At 36.7% G+C, this 15,490-nt stretch overlaps 1 protein-coding gene and 1 long non-coding RNA gene across 2 annotated transcripts in view; one reads left to right on the top strand and one right to left on the bottom strand.

Annotated features, from left to right (window-relative positions):
* LOC311078402 (uncharacterized protein) overlaps positions 1-15,490 on the top strand; it is an 84,855-nt gene that overhangs the window by 55,091 nt on the left and 14,274 nt on the right. The gene's annotated exons all lie outside the window — the stretch shown is intronic.
* On the bottom strand, positions 4,345-8,587 carry LOC311078407. The gene is made up of 3 exons (XR_014605159.1): positions 7,539-8,587; positions 6,307-6,464; positions 4,345-4,916 (listed from the first exon to the last, which is right to left on the bottom strand). It is a non-coding gene; the product is annotated as an uncharacterized lncRNA (long non-coding RNA).

Below are 15,490 nucleotides of genomic sequence, written 5' to 3'. Positions count from 1 at the left end.
TGGCGCAGTGGGAGCTCGAAGATGTTGGATCTGCTGGGTGAGCCCGGACACCTGCGTCACTAAAGCCTGAACAGCGCGAGCTGTCTCGTTGAGGTTTTTCTCCTGAGTGTCCATTCTCTGTATGCTGTTGCTCACAAACGCATCCAGTGAACTTGCAGAGCCACTCGCTGCTTCCATGGTTTGGTCAGATCGTTCTGTCATGATTGAGAGAAGGAAGCAAAATGCAAGTAAAACTCTTTATTGTATAATTGATGAGGTAAATGGTAAAAGTCCAGAAAAGACAGGCTAGCGGCGCAGGGACCCCGATGGCCAGATGAACCCTGTGAAGAGAGTGCAGCAGTGCGGTGATGTGAGTCCAGAGGTGAGATGAATCCAGAGTAAATCCACAGGAACACGAACAGGAACAAGGAAGGCACAAGACTCGAGACGCTGACTGGAACAAACACTGGAACACCACAAACAACGATCTGACAAAGGAGATGAGAAAGTGGTGAGTGTATATATATATGGTGATGAGATGAGCTGCAGCTGGTGACGGGAGTGATGAGCTGGATTGCTGATGAGCGCTAATGAGCCGGCACGCACACACAATCAGCACACACACACACACACACACACACACAACAACAGAACACGAGACAAGAAACGAGACAAGAAAGAGACATATGATTTATGAACCGTGACAAATACATTATAGACTTCTAAATTCAATGTTAGGCTGCATAGATTAGGTCAGTCAGAACCAGGAACACTTCCCATAAATCCTGATGTACTCGTTACATCATAAGAAGAATGGCATCTACGTTAATTTTAGTGTCTTTGTTTATCCCGAGGTTTTCCCGCAGCCTGCCGGATCCAGGCCGTATCCAGATCTGACGAGGGACCTTCGCCTGGACCCGATGACAACACAGTGCTGAAGTGCCAACTAGTCTCTCTTTATGGAGGATCCCTTTACCACTCTACAGATAAAGCGTTTTCGGAAAATTAGTTTTGCGTACCTACCCCGAAGTGATAAAATAAAATAAAATTCTATATCAAAATTTATAAGGAAAGACCAGTAATTTGTTTAGGCTTGGTTTGTAGGGAATTGCAAACCTGCGCACATATATTCAAACGCACATAACTATAGAACCAATTCTTAATGTGCATGTGAACGCCATCAGCGTTTATCACAGGTTCGCGTTTAAAGTCTGTGTAGAGAGAATGGTGTTGTCTTAGCGGCCCCTAATTTAATAACAAATAATCGTTGCGACGGAAGCGAATCAATCAAAACTAACCTTAGCTGGAAGATAACTTTATTAAAGAACCGCTATAAAGCCAAAACAATCTCTGTTACCTTAAATAATACGTTTATCTCTGTAAAGCTGCTTTGAAACAATCTACATTGTTAAAAGCGCTATATAAATGAAGATGACTTGACATGTGATGGGATTTATCTGACCTTGGTGACGTGAGACAGCTAGCAGACAGTCGGTTTAGCCAGTCTGTCTGCTTCCTGACCTGAGGCCCAGATTGTCATGTTTGAGCTCTAAGACTATGTGCCATATTACTAGAGAGAAGAGCGGCACCATCCCAGGAGGGATGAATACCATCTCTTTTCAACAGGTCAGGTCTGCCCCAAAAACTTTTCCAATTGTCTATGAATTCTATATTATTTTGCGGACACCAACTCGACAGCCAGCCATTGAGTGAACACAATCTACTATCTCATCACTCCTGCGAACAGGAAGGGGGCCAGAGCAAATTACAGTGCCTGACATCGTACTTGTGAGTTCACACACCTCTTTAATGTTAATTTTTGTGATCTCTGACTGGCGGAGTCGAACATCATTAGTGCCGACGTGAATAATAATCTTAGAGAATTTACGATTAGCATTAGCCAGCACTTTTAAATTTGCTTTGAAGTCAGGCGATCTGGCTCCCGGCAAACATGTGACTATGGTGGCTGGTGTCTCCATTTTCACGTTCCGTGTAATAGAATCGCCAATAACTAGGGCACATTCAACAGGATTCTCAGTTGGTGTTTCACTGAGTGGGGAGAATCTGTTTGATGTTGAAATCGGAACGGAAGAGCGGTGTTTTGTCCCGCGACTATAGCGTCTCACCGTCACCCAATTGCCCTGCTGCACGGGCTCTGTAGCCAGAACCGAACAGTGTACAGAGTTCACTAAGCTAGTCACATCCAAAGCAGTATCTAAAGCCCTTGCACTCTTACAATTAACCTCGATTAAAGTTTGGATGTGTGTCTCTAGTTCTGAAATCTTCTCCGCCAGCCTAACTATCTCCCTGCATTTATCACATGTAAAACCTGTGCTGGCAGAGAAGGCTATGCTATACATGTTACATGAGGTGCAGGTGACAATAAGAGGAGAAGATGACATGACTCACCGTGTTTGTTGACTGATACTCACCACAGTTTTTTGATGAACTCGTAAAAGGCGAGAGAGAAAAAATAAATAAATAAATAAATAAAGAGCGCACGGAAGGCGCGAGCGCACTAGAGAATAAAAAATTAAATAAAGAGCGCACGGATGGCACGCTAACAGGCTAGCGAATTACTAGTGTGTTGTGCTAGCAATAACGATTTACATTGAAGGTTAATGTGACATCACTAAATGCTAAAGGAAGTTGTTGTAACTCAAGCATACTGTCAGGTTTCGTACAAATAAAGCAGGCAAGAAGGTAAGTTTGATATTTTAATAGCAGAATGGATCGGACACAGCGTGAAAGGTGAGTAAACAGGAAGTAGATAATTGGATGAAGCTTAACTGAATGATAAAGTCTCTCTTTCTCTTGCAGAAGCAGAGGGTTGTTCCATAAAACAAGATTAGAATACAAGCCAGGCTTATTTTGGTTAGTCAGACTTATTGTCGGTGGATTCTGTTTCATAAAGCAAACTTAAAATAGTTCAAACTCAGTTACTCTGGCAACTTATGCTGGGAAACTAGCCTGGTCCAGGGCAGGCTAACTGTCAGGCTAAGCCTCAGCTGTTACACAGATCCTCTAACACTGACCGACAAGAACACAATGATATTACCACTGACACTCTCTCACACCATTATTGGACTTTATTAACCACTATTAGTCCAAAAATAAATACACAGTATACAGAAAATCAACTTAAAGAAGGCTACAATGATAAATTAGACATACATATAGTGGTTAATATATATATATATATATATATATATATATATATATATATATATATATAGATATAGATATATATATATATATATATATATATATATATAGATATATATATATATAGATAGATATATAGATAGATATATAGATAGATATATAGAGATATAGATATATAGATAGATAAATACAATATATATACTACAGGTTTTCTTTTTTTACTGGCTGAATGTTTTGTGCCCAAGATTTAATTAGATTGTTTTAAAGATGTATGAATACATTTCTATCTGGTTTTGTTTGGCAGCTGTAGTACATGTTTATGATTATTAGAAGAACATTAGAACACAATCTAAAAAAAAGCTTTTTAAAGCAGAAGTTAAAAATCACAAAATTAAAAATAAATAATTACATTTAACACAATTATACAAATTGACAGTTCCTTTAAAGACATCATATTTCCCCCCAATAAATATTCCTTATTTTTCCTTCTACTTTTTTTCTTTTGTGATAATACCCACCAACACATAGCCTAAGAAACACATGATTAGAACAATAACCAAAAAGTACATAGTTAGACACTTTTACATATGATTTAAGGGGGAAAAGACAAAAAACAATAAATAAATATTAATAGGGCTTCCGGTGACATCATGGTTGGAGCAACAGGTTAGAGACAAGGCTCCGTCAGAAAAAAGTTAGAAAACAGTGACAACTGCAGATATATAAAGCTTTCAAGGTGGAAAATAGCCCGTGAACAAGATGACTACCACATCGAAAACGAGAGGACAAGGAAAACCAGGACATTCGAAAGAAACTGACAATAAACCACCGAGCACGAGCTGGAGGGGAGAGTGAGCGATGTGGAAGATGCGGGGGCAGGGCAGCTCCGTCCCAGTCAGCAAATTACCTTTGGCAAAGATGTGGGCCAGATAAACAGCTGAGCTGTGGCCCAGATTAGTTTGTGTTTGCCGGCCCAGATATGGCCCACATCTCCTTTGCCAGAACTGAACCAAAGGACTGCCATAACTCCACCAAGCATGAGCCAAATACTACAAATTCATGTGGCCCATATGTGGGCCTGGTATGCAACTTTAGTATGGTTGAGTTCTGTTAAAATCTAACGGCCCTTATGTGGCCCACATGCAGCTGACAGTATTTAAAGTCTTAACTCACAGGTAAATTAAACACTCAACAACAAATGTACTCAAAACTATTTATTTTGACAAGCATTTAAATAATTACAGCTAAAGTGTTGTACTTAATTACAGTAGTATTCAGTTGAAAACATTTCATAAAAATAAATATAATTACAGCAAGAGTTGAATAATTACAGTAGTATTCAGTTGAAAACATTTATCAAAATAAATATAATTACAGCAACAGAGTTGAATTTAATAATTACAGTAGTATTCAGTTGAAAACATTTAAGAATACATAATTACAGCTACTCAGTTGTACTTATTTTAAGTAGAATTCAGTTGAAAACATTTAAGAATACAAATTAATAATATAAATAGCATTCAAAGCTAATTTTTTACACCAAAGTTCAAAACACTCGATCAAAGCGTGTATTAATGTTATGTTTAATTAGTCCAATGAGAGTAATACAAATAAATCACAGTTGGTAAAGAGAACTTTAGAGAGAAATTGAGAAAGTTAAAGCAAACTTGAAAGGTAAAGAGTTGAGAAGTGTGTTGATGTGCAGAGAAGTCTCCAATGAGGGTCGGCAATGTGTTGACCTTTTCCAGTAAGGGGATTCTGCCTGACTGCACCTGCAATAAAGAAGAATTTAAATAATGTTAGCAGCAATACAACCTGGAAGCTAGAGCTGCAGGAGAATGAAAAAAAATAAAATAAAAATTCATGTAAATTTCCTTTAATATTTTAATTGCAATTAGTAACAAATTAAACACCTCTGAATTACCAGTGTATGAAAGTTTTTTTTCCAGTAAATTTTCAAAAGGAATTGCAAATTGTATTTTTCAACATGTGGGCCAGAATTATACCATAATTCCTTATGACAAATTATTTAGATTTTTAGAATACTTTTGCACCAACCAGTTAAAATTTACAGCACTGCATGTATTCTGCTTTTTTTTTTTTTTTAAAGACATGCACACTCTAATGTAAAAACACACCAACACAGATAGCATTAATGTCATGTTTTAGTCCAAAGACAGAGTCTACAAAAATAAGTGTTTTTACTAACACAAAATAAACTCAAGATAACCCGCAATGATGCGAGACAATTTGGAAGCAGAAACACACAAACAATAATGGGCCAAGTACTGAATGCAAGGAGGAACATAAAGGGTTAGTTCGCCCAAAAATGAAAATTCTATCTGTAATTACCCTCAAGTTTTTCCAACTTCTGGGTTGTACGTCAGAGCGTAGACTCACTATTGGCCGACACTGGTCATGTGTGGGATGCTGGCCAATCGTGAGCCTACGTTCTGACGTACAACACAGAAGCGCTGTGCTGTTACACTACGTTGAATAAAGTCTTTATTTTAGCTTGTTTTGCGCACAAAATTTTTTTTTTAAATAAATAGTTTATTTTCGACACTTGATAAACTTAAGGTTCAGCCATTGTATTCTTGGACTATTTTAACAATGTCTTTACTAACTTTCTGGGCTGGCAAGTTTCAATAACAGAGAAGCCTATGGAGAAGTGAGACAGCTCTCAGATTTCATCATATAAATCTTAATTTGTGTTCCGAAGATGAACGTAGGTCTTACGGGGGTTGGAACAACATGGGTGAGTAATTACTGACAGCATTTTCATTTTTGGGTAAACTAACCTTTTAAATACACAGTGATAATGAACTAAATACAGATAGTTGTAGGCATGCGCTGGTATGAGACTTTGACAGAATGATAATCTTATATTGTGATTACAGCTTTAAAATGTATAATTGAAACGATATGATTCGCAATATATAAAAAATAACTTTCTTTAAAAACAAAACATAAAACTTCTAAATAAAAAATGCAGTCACTTAAGTGAGCCACGGATGTGATCAGGTAATGACAAAAAAAGTTGTTTGGTTCGATACTGAGATAACAGAAATAAAAATACAATGTTCTGTAAAGCGGTTTTGAAAAGTTGTGTATTGTGCAAAGTGCTATACAAATAAAAGTGACTTCTAAAAAAGGTCTCACCAATGACAACTTCCTTTACGACCAGGCGTTGGACACCAATCTTCCCATTGACTTCTCTCCAATTCATAACGTGCCACAGCAGTTGTAAAAGTGGCTTTCAGCACTCTTCACACGGTGTCTTTCAGGTCAAAGCCACCAACCAGACCCAGATAGGTAATCTGATAGGGAAAAAAAACATTGTGTAAGTGGTTGAAATATGCATTTAAACAGACCACCCTAAAATGAAAGTGCTTTTATATTCAAAAATGAACTATAAACTATTACTTACTCCATCTGAAACCATATTTTCTAGGTTTTTAATATGGAAATTATTGTCATTGCCCCACCCATACCACACATTAGGGCTGGGCGGTATGACAGTATACCATAGCATGGTATATAAACTCTATCGTGAGAAATTAGAGTAATTATAAAAATTTCCTGCCTCTTCCAAGCTTTATAATGGCAGTGAATGGCTGCTCAATTAATTGATAGTTAACAGAAATACAGCAATTCATTGTTTGTTCATGTTAGTTCACAGTGCATACTAAAGTTAACAAGTACAATTCTTTATATTGAATGTGTTAGTAAATGTTGAAATTAACATTAACACATATTAATATATGCAGTAGAAGTGCAGTTCATTATTAGTTCATGTTAATGTTCAGGTATGTATCGAAAGTCATAATTTTGGTATTGTAACTTGACACTAATAGCCTAACGTTAACATTACAACTTTAATTTTAAAGAGGGAAAAGTCATGAGAAAAAGTCTTGGTTGAATATCATTTCAGAGTTAAATAAAGATACATACAATAATGTACACGTATTAATGTGTTTATTCTTGGCATTTTTATATTATTATGATTAGTTGAATGACTGTGAACACAAATTAGGATTTAGGTTTTTTGACAAACAGTAACACTGACATTGGACCGCGTCGCCTTAATTCACAAATAGGCTACTACACATGACAAACTATACTATTTTATTGTGGGGTTAGGTGAGCTGTTGATTTATAAACAAAAACATCTTAATTTAAAACGACAAACCAGCGAACTGCTATAGCCTAAGTTAACGGTTAAGTTACATTAAACTTTATTGTAAGTTATAGCAGTAAACTGAGGGAAATATTAGCTAGTTCAACCCCTTCCTCGATGAAACGAATAACTAAACGCATAATAACATGCAATATTGACACATAATTCTGCATATTTCATTTATATGACTTTAAAATGCCAAAACATCACTTACCTGAATGTACACAGTCGTGAGGAAAGCAGAGTAAAAGGCGTCAGCTGGCCAGCGTCGCAGTCAAACTCGCGCCGTAGTCTCTCCACCAATAGGAGGGAAGATGCAGAGCAACCTGAGGTGTGTAACGGCGGATGTTTGCCGCACTTGATTTTAGGATTCCTGTGTTTTTCCACGTATAAGCCAAATGTTTACCACAAGTCGGTGTTTCTCACTGTGTGCCATGGCTCAACCACATATGGTCCTCATGTGTTCGTTGTTATCTGGGCCATATACCTCAAAATCAGTTGTGAACCAAGACAGCATTTCCCGCAGATTTTAAAGTTATGGCAAAACAAATATGGCTACGATTTGGCCCATATCTGTTCAGCCGTGCCACATCTAGGCCATATGTGCCAGATAATACCCACATTTGGCCCAAACGTAATTGCTATCTGGGGTGTGATACGGTACCTGTTTCAACGTGAAAAACAACTCACAGCTGTTTGTGATGATTTACAAAATAGGCTGAGGAGAAACAACCTTCGAATATTTCAAATACCGGAGGAGAGTGAACATGGAGATGTGGTTGCGTTTGTGAAAGCCCTGCTCCCCAAAGTACTGACGTTACCACCTAATTTGGACATTAAAATTGAAAGAGCGCATCGCTCACTTCAGTCCAAACCGACAGATCCAGCGGCTCCCCCCAGATCAATCATTGTGAGATTCCTCGACGCAGCGGTGAAAGACATCGTTTTGCAGCAAGCATGGAGCCAAGGAAAGGTGTTGTTTCAAGACAAGAGGATTTTCTTCGATCAAGATTATTCTCCTGAGCTACAAAAGAAGAGAGCTAAGGTTCACGCAGTCGTCAAGCAGCTAAAGCAGAAGGGCATTCAGGCAAAGTGTCTGTATCCAGCACGACTGAAAGTCAAGATGGACTCGGGAGAAAAAACTTTTCCCTCGCTTACAAACGCCGCGGATACTTTGAGAGAGATGGGTGTAGAGGTGCAGTGCGGAGAGAAAGAGCGCATCGAGGAGAAACTAACTGGAGGAGGGAACATCAGCCCGAAGAGGAGGAGAACCAACATGCTGGCGATAGCTGACTTGAAGGCTATGATTCAAGAGGAAGATGATTAGTCGGAGGTATATAATACTTGAAATTTATTTCAGTTTGATTTAAGACTAGGGCTGCTAAGGGCACACATAATGTTGAGTGTGTATGAACAATGCATACACTGAAAGCAATAACAGCATAATACAAAATAAAAAAGTAAAGTTGTCACAAAGGGTAAAAAAAAAAAATAATAATAAAAAAAAAAAGAAAAGGAAAAAGATCTGACGGACTCTTGATGTTTACATGAGTGGTTCACACTCATTAAGACCTTTCTTACATGCTAGTGTAATATTGGTCATTATTGCACATTGGGTGCTTTTCTCCACAGAGGGATTAGGTCTCATTATCATCGGGGGTCAGACATGGTTATAGTTTATTTTCTGTGTCTGACTGGAAATGTGGAAGTTCTGTTCTATGTTCATAATGTTATTGTTTTGTTTTATCTGAGGCAGGTTGCAAATTTCTTTTTCTTTAACTTTGTACATTTGGAGTTAAATTATTTTATTTGTTTTTGTCTAACAGATGCTTATGAGAGGTTCGGGCTGTGTTACATAAATCAGTATAAATACAATGATGGCATTACTTAATTTAATTACCTATAACATAAAAGGAATAAATAACCCAATTAAAAGGAAAAAGATACTGGGGCAGTTGAAGAAAATGCAGTGCTCTATAGCCTTACTGCAAGAAACTCACCTCACAGAAACAGAACACCAAAAATTAAAAAGAGAATGGGTGGATCAGGTTTACAGTAGCTCTTATGGGAAACGTAAAAAGAGGGGTGTAGCTATACCATTTAGTAGGTCTGTGTACTTTCATTGTGAAAAAGTTTTCCAGGATACTGAGGGTCGTTATGTTATGGTCATAGGAAGGATTGCAGGTTTTAAATTAACTCTTTTGAATGCTTATGCACCAAATGAAGATTGTCCACAATTTTTCAAAAAGCTTGCACATTTGGTAGCAGATCATGGGGAAGGTTTTTTTTTAATGGGTGGGGATTTAAATTGTGTACTGAATAATAGATTAGATAAGTTACCATCATCCTCAAAACCTCAAAGCAGAATGTCGAAAAGTCTAATGAATATGATGAAGGAATTAGGGTTGATAGATGCTTGGCGACACCTTCATCCAAAAGAGAGAGACTTCACCTTTATGTCACAAGTGCATGGAAGCTACTCACGGTTGGATAATTTTTTGGTGTCCAAAAAGGACACACACCGAGTTAAAAACTGTGTCATTGAGCCAATAACCACTTCAGATCATAGCCCAGTACAAATGTCACTTGATTTGGGATTGGAACCATGTATGAAGTATTGGAGAATTAATGTTTCATTACTGACAGATGTTAATATAAGAGAGGAAATAAGGTCAGCTATAATGGAATATTTTGCTTTGAACGATAATGGAATGGTCTCACCTACTGTTTTATGGGACGCAGGAAAAGCCACAATAAGGGGGAAAATAATATCTATAGGATCAAAGTTAAAGAAAGACAGACTTAAAAAACAAGTAGAACTAGAAACTGAAATCAAGAGATTAGAAAATTAACATAAACAAAGTGGAAAACAAGAAGTATTTAATAAACTTAAAGAGAATAGAGACAAGTTAGATGAGATTCTGACCTATAAGGCAGAGGGTGCCCTTAGGTTTATCGATAGAAAATACTATGAATTGGGGAACAAGGCTAGCAGGTTATTATCATTTCAACTACAGAAAGCACAAGCTGGTCGAACAATTCCTAAAATTAAACAACCTCATTCCAACAATGTTGAAACTAGTCCAAAAGCAGTAGCAAATACTTTTGCCAAATATTACGAACAATTATATAAGGGTCAACATCAGGAATTGAAAGAAGAAAAAATACATGATTTCTTTAAAAATCTTAAATTAGGCAAATTGATGACGGATGAAGCCTCTGCGTTAGTAGAGCCAATTAGAGAAAAAGAGGTAAAAGAAACAATTATTAAATTAAAAAAACAACAAAACGCCAGGAATAGACGGATTTGCAGGAGAATATTATAAAGTGTTTGTTGAGGACCTCACTCCAATATTATGTAAGTTATATAATTATGTATTAAAGGACAAATCCAGTGAAAAATGAACCTAGGGGTAATTAACACATGGTTACCGAGTCGATCGTTCCCTGCGATGCGTTTTCATGAAAATCGAATGTATAGAGTTTTATCTTTAAAAACAGATTAGCTCATAACACTAGTATATGGGGCACAAAGTAAGTAAAAGTAAATCGCTAGTTAATACCACTAACAAGGCTCAAAATAGCCTCACACTAACACGGTAGCATAATGAGGGTCCCTACATGCAAACCGAAGCATTGAGAACTTTGTAAGTGTACAGACAGTTTAATAAGAAGATACTTTATAAAGACAGTACATTACGCGTTTACATGCAGGAGCCATCTTGGAAAACAGTCTCGACTAATCGAGCCACGAACGCCGTGCTTGGAACAATGGAACAATTTGGATGTTGGAACAATTTCTCGAGCTATGCCCATGGGTAATGTAGATTTTCTACCTTTGATGTGCGACCATGGTTTTAGGAGGTGGGCAGTTAAAGGCCTCTTTATTTTTAATCAGCTCTTTGAAGAAACACACTTAAAGTCTTTCTCACAACTTCAGGAACAATTTCATCTTCCCTCAAGTGATTTTTATAGATATTTGCAAATTAGGCATTACATTACAAACCATAAGGAAAAAGAGAGAATTGGCAAAATCCCAAATGGCATAGAACAATATTTTATCACAATTTCAGAAAAACGTCTCCCTGTTGGTAAACATGTTTCTCATCTTTATAAAAGATTGTTAACAGACATGGTTGGAAACACTTATAATATTAAGGAAAAGTGGGAAATAGAAGCTAATACAGTAATAGAGGATAAGTTATGGGATAAACTCTGTTATAGGTGCCATAAGGGAATTAATAGTCAACAGTGGAAGGAATTTGACTGGAAAATTAAAATACGTTATTTTCATACTCTGGTTATTTCAAATTTTGTAAAAGACCCCTCTGCAGCTTTGTGCTGGAGACAATGTGGTAAAACAGGTGACCATACACATATATTTTGGGACTGTCCAGTAATCCTTGAGTATTGGAAAAATATTAAAAAAGAAATAGAGAAAATTATAAAAAGAGAAGTTCCCTCAAATGTAAGTTTTTTCTTATTGGGTGTTATATCGGTTGAAGTTTTCAATGCTGACCAAAGATATATTTTACGTGTATTACTACTAATTGCCAAAAAAACCATTACGGCTAATTGGAAATCTGTGAAATCACCAACTGTAACTGAATGGAAACAGCGACTAAAACAGATGTATATGATGGAAAAAATGACTGCATCGTTACAATTGAAAACTGACCTTTTTAATCAGAGATGGCACATGGTTAAAGAATATTTAAATCTATAAATTATTATTATTATTTTTTTTATGTTATTTATTTATTTATTTTTATTTCATTATAGGGCTGTATATTATTGTATCATGTTTGTTGAGATGTGAACATGCATATTAGGTTCAGCAATATATATATATATACAGAATATTTGTATTTATTATTATTTTTCTCTGTATTATATTTGTTATTTTATCACTTGTCTCAGATAATGTTCTTTTTGTTTTGTTCTGTGGAAAAAAATATAAATAAAAAGTTAAAAAAAAAAAAAAATGTAAATGTAAAAATTTAACATTCACATATTTATATCAAACTCTTATAATGACACATAATTCCTAATAGTTATTCAAGTAATATTATTTGAATATCAAATATTCAGTATTAAATAAGTAAATAAATAAAATAACAAATAACTAGAAATAAAAGAGAGGGAGGGATGGTTATATAAAAATGTAGTTAATGTAGGCTAATATATATTCCTTTATTTTATGGAATATTCTTTGATTTTAGAGTTGCACATATCTTTTCAAAATGTATACATTTGCTCTTAATTTCATGTTATCCTCTCCATAGTGTACTTTAGAAACTAAATCTACTCATTTAAAACTGGGGATTCTTGCTTTCTCCAAAAAATTATTGCATTAAAAGCTGTAATTCTCAGCATTCTAAATAAGTATACATAATCTTTATTAAGTAGCATAGGTCCTATACCCAACACTATATTTTGTATCTTTATATATTTAGTTTCTTAAAAAATTAGGCTACTTCTGTTCACTGAAGTACTTCTGTTCGCTTGAAGTTTACGGCAACTTATCCTAAAGATAAATTATTATAATTAGAAGATATTTCTAGTGTTATAAAATATCGCATATTAATTTTCCAAGCAAAATGTATATTTTAGTCAGAATTATTGCGCTCCTATTTGGCGCGCATGCGCGCAGCAGCACTCGTTCAATATGAAGATTAGCAGCAAAATGGATACATTTGCATGACTTTCTAACATTTACAGATGGAGAATATAACTGTAAAATGTAAGTTTTGCACTGAGGGAAAAAAAACGTCACAAACGCATAAAACAGCACAAAATATACGCTGTTTGATGGTGGATCGATTTGATCCACGATCGACCTCTAGGGCTGCTTAAGAAACGCGTGCACATGCAATTATCTAGACTAGATAAACCTGGCTCAAATTAGTGAGATTGCGTGAACTTCAATTACCTTTTATGGAACCACTTTAGCCCCAACTTATTTGTTAGGCTCATTCAAGTCCGGTTTTGGAGTTTAAGCCCCGCTTTTCTAAGCGTCTTTTATGGAACAACCCTCAGATGATGAAGATTCTCTGAAGATGGACTGAAGACAGGCTGAAGAAGATCGGGATCGACGGTAAGTATGCAGGTAGGTGAAGTAGAGAGTCTGTGTGTCATGAAGAGACATGTATTGACGTTTTAATGACGAGACCAGACGAGGAGTGAAGGGAGAGTGCTGAATATAAAGGTGAGCTGGTGATGGGATCCAGGTGACGGTGATTACTACTTAGAGGAGAGAGAGGAGAGTGAGTACAGGTGTGCGCTAAGGAGGATTCTGGGGAATGTAGTGCAGAGACAGATGAGGAAAACAGACGGTGGATGTGACACATGCAATGTCCAATCTGCCCCAAACTTCACGTTTGATAAAAGTCCTGCACTGAACACATCTACATAGTGATATTCAGATATAGACATAGCCCCACCTACTGGCAACAGAAACTGACATGGTTAACACAGTAATGCAGTACTAACCACATAATTGTTGAGTACTAATAGGGCTGTAGTCAAGACCACCTTTGTTGAGTCCAAGACAAGTCCAAGACCAGGACTAGTCGAGTCCAAGTCAAGACCAAGTCCAAAGAGTTTCGAGTCCAAGACAAGACCGAGTCCAAAAAGGTTTGAGTCCGAGTCAAGCCCGAGTCCAGGACAGGAAAAAAAAAAGTCTTATGCATGACATTACCAAGACAATCATTTTGGGTTATTATTTGTTGATCTAAAAGCAAAAACAGTGTCACAACACCCAGGATTTTTAAGTATAGACATTCCCCTTGATATCATATAATCTTCTAATCTAAAGAAAACAGAATGATGACATATGGTAATACCTCATAATAGCAGTGTTAGAACTGATATACAAACACCAACCCACTACTATTACCACTGCTAGGTACTAGTACTGAGCATTTGAGCAACTAAATGACAATATAGCTTCACTCCAGATGTACAGTAGTGTAGAAAAGAAGTGACCAGTATTACAGAGTGTACCCCTATAGTTGGTTTATGCCTTCCCTGAAAAAAATATTGTATTGTATTATATTATTATTTGGACGTGGGTTAATAGGAAAGACATGTATTTTCAGAAAACATTAAAGTTTGGTTAAACAACAATGAACACAGTGTAATTTAACATATGTTCTTTTTATTTGAGAACAAACTGCAGAATTTTTAAATAAATTCATCAGGAAGTTGTTTAAGAAATTCATAAGAACCATTTTTCACAGTATACTTAACAGTACAAGCACACTGCGGATAAACCGTGGATCAGGTGGATGACGTGACGAAAAATAATATATTAATTAAATTCGGGCGTCGGTTGAACCAATCAAATGAAAAAAGTTTGCCACTAAGCAAACCTGCAAGCTATGAGCCCAGCTGTCAGTACTATTGGAGGAGGCCTAAACGTCTCGTAGATGAGACTGCCTGGGTTATTTTGTTTCGATATTAGCTATATTTTAATACAGCCAGTCATTGTAGCCTACTACTCGTGGAATAGGCATTTAAAAGAGAGGCAGATTATGGAGTGATATGACTCAGAAATTACATTGGGCAATGTTCAGATGTCATTCAGCAAGATGTTCAGAAGAAGAGCTAAACTTCTACAAGCTCAATAACATCCACATAAAAAAAATAAAAAAAGAAGGTAAGAAAAAAAGTCTGAAAACTTTGCCCATTAATTAAATGTGCAAGGCAAGCAGGCAAGTTTTCGGGTTGTTATGGACAATTAAAAATGTGAATATTCACGTTGCACTAGCGGTGGACTTTCAGCGAGTTAAAACATTTATTTTTTAAAGAGTCATTTGTGAGTCAAAAGAGCCGGCTCACGAAAAAGAGCCGAAATGCCCATCACTAGTTATTAGGTGGCCAGTGTTTCACTTTCCCTCCGTCGCAGCGACGTATGTGTGCTTACTGGGAACATAATAAAGACACCTGGACTTGGTCGAGACCAAAAGCCATATTTGGCAAGACCAGTGGCCGAGACCGAGACAAGTCCGAGTTCGAATACCAGCGAGTCCGAGACAAGTCCGAGACCATAGAAATACGGTCTCGAGTCCGGACTCGAGTCCAAGACCGGACTCGAGTACTACAGCCATATGTACTAAGCATGCTAGAAACATACTAAACATGCTAGCAACACTTAGCTGAGTC

Source organism: Abramis brama (assembly GCF_963993115.1).
Source record: "Abramis brama genome assembly, chromosome: 2".
NCBI lineage: Eukaryota > Metazoa > Chordata > Actinopteri > Cypriniformes > Leuciscidae > Abramis > Abramis brama.
This window is presented reverse-complemented; position numbering and strand designations above follow the sequence as displayed.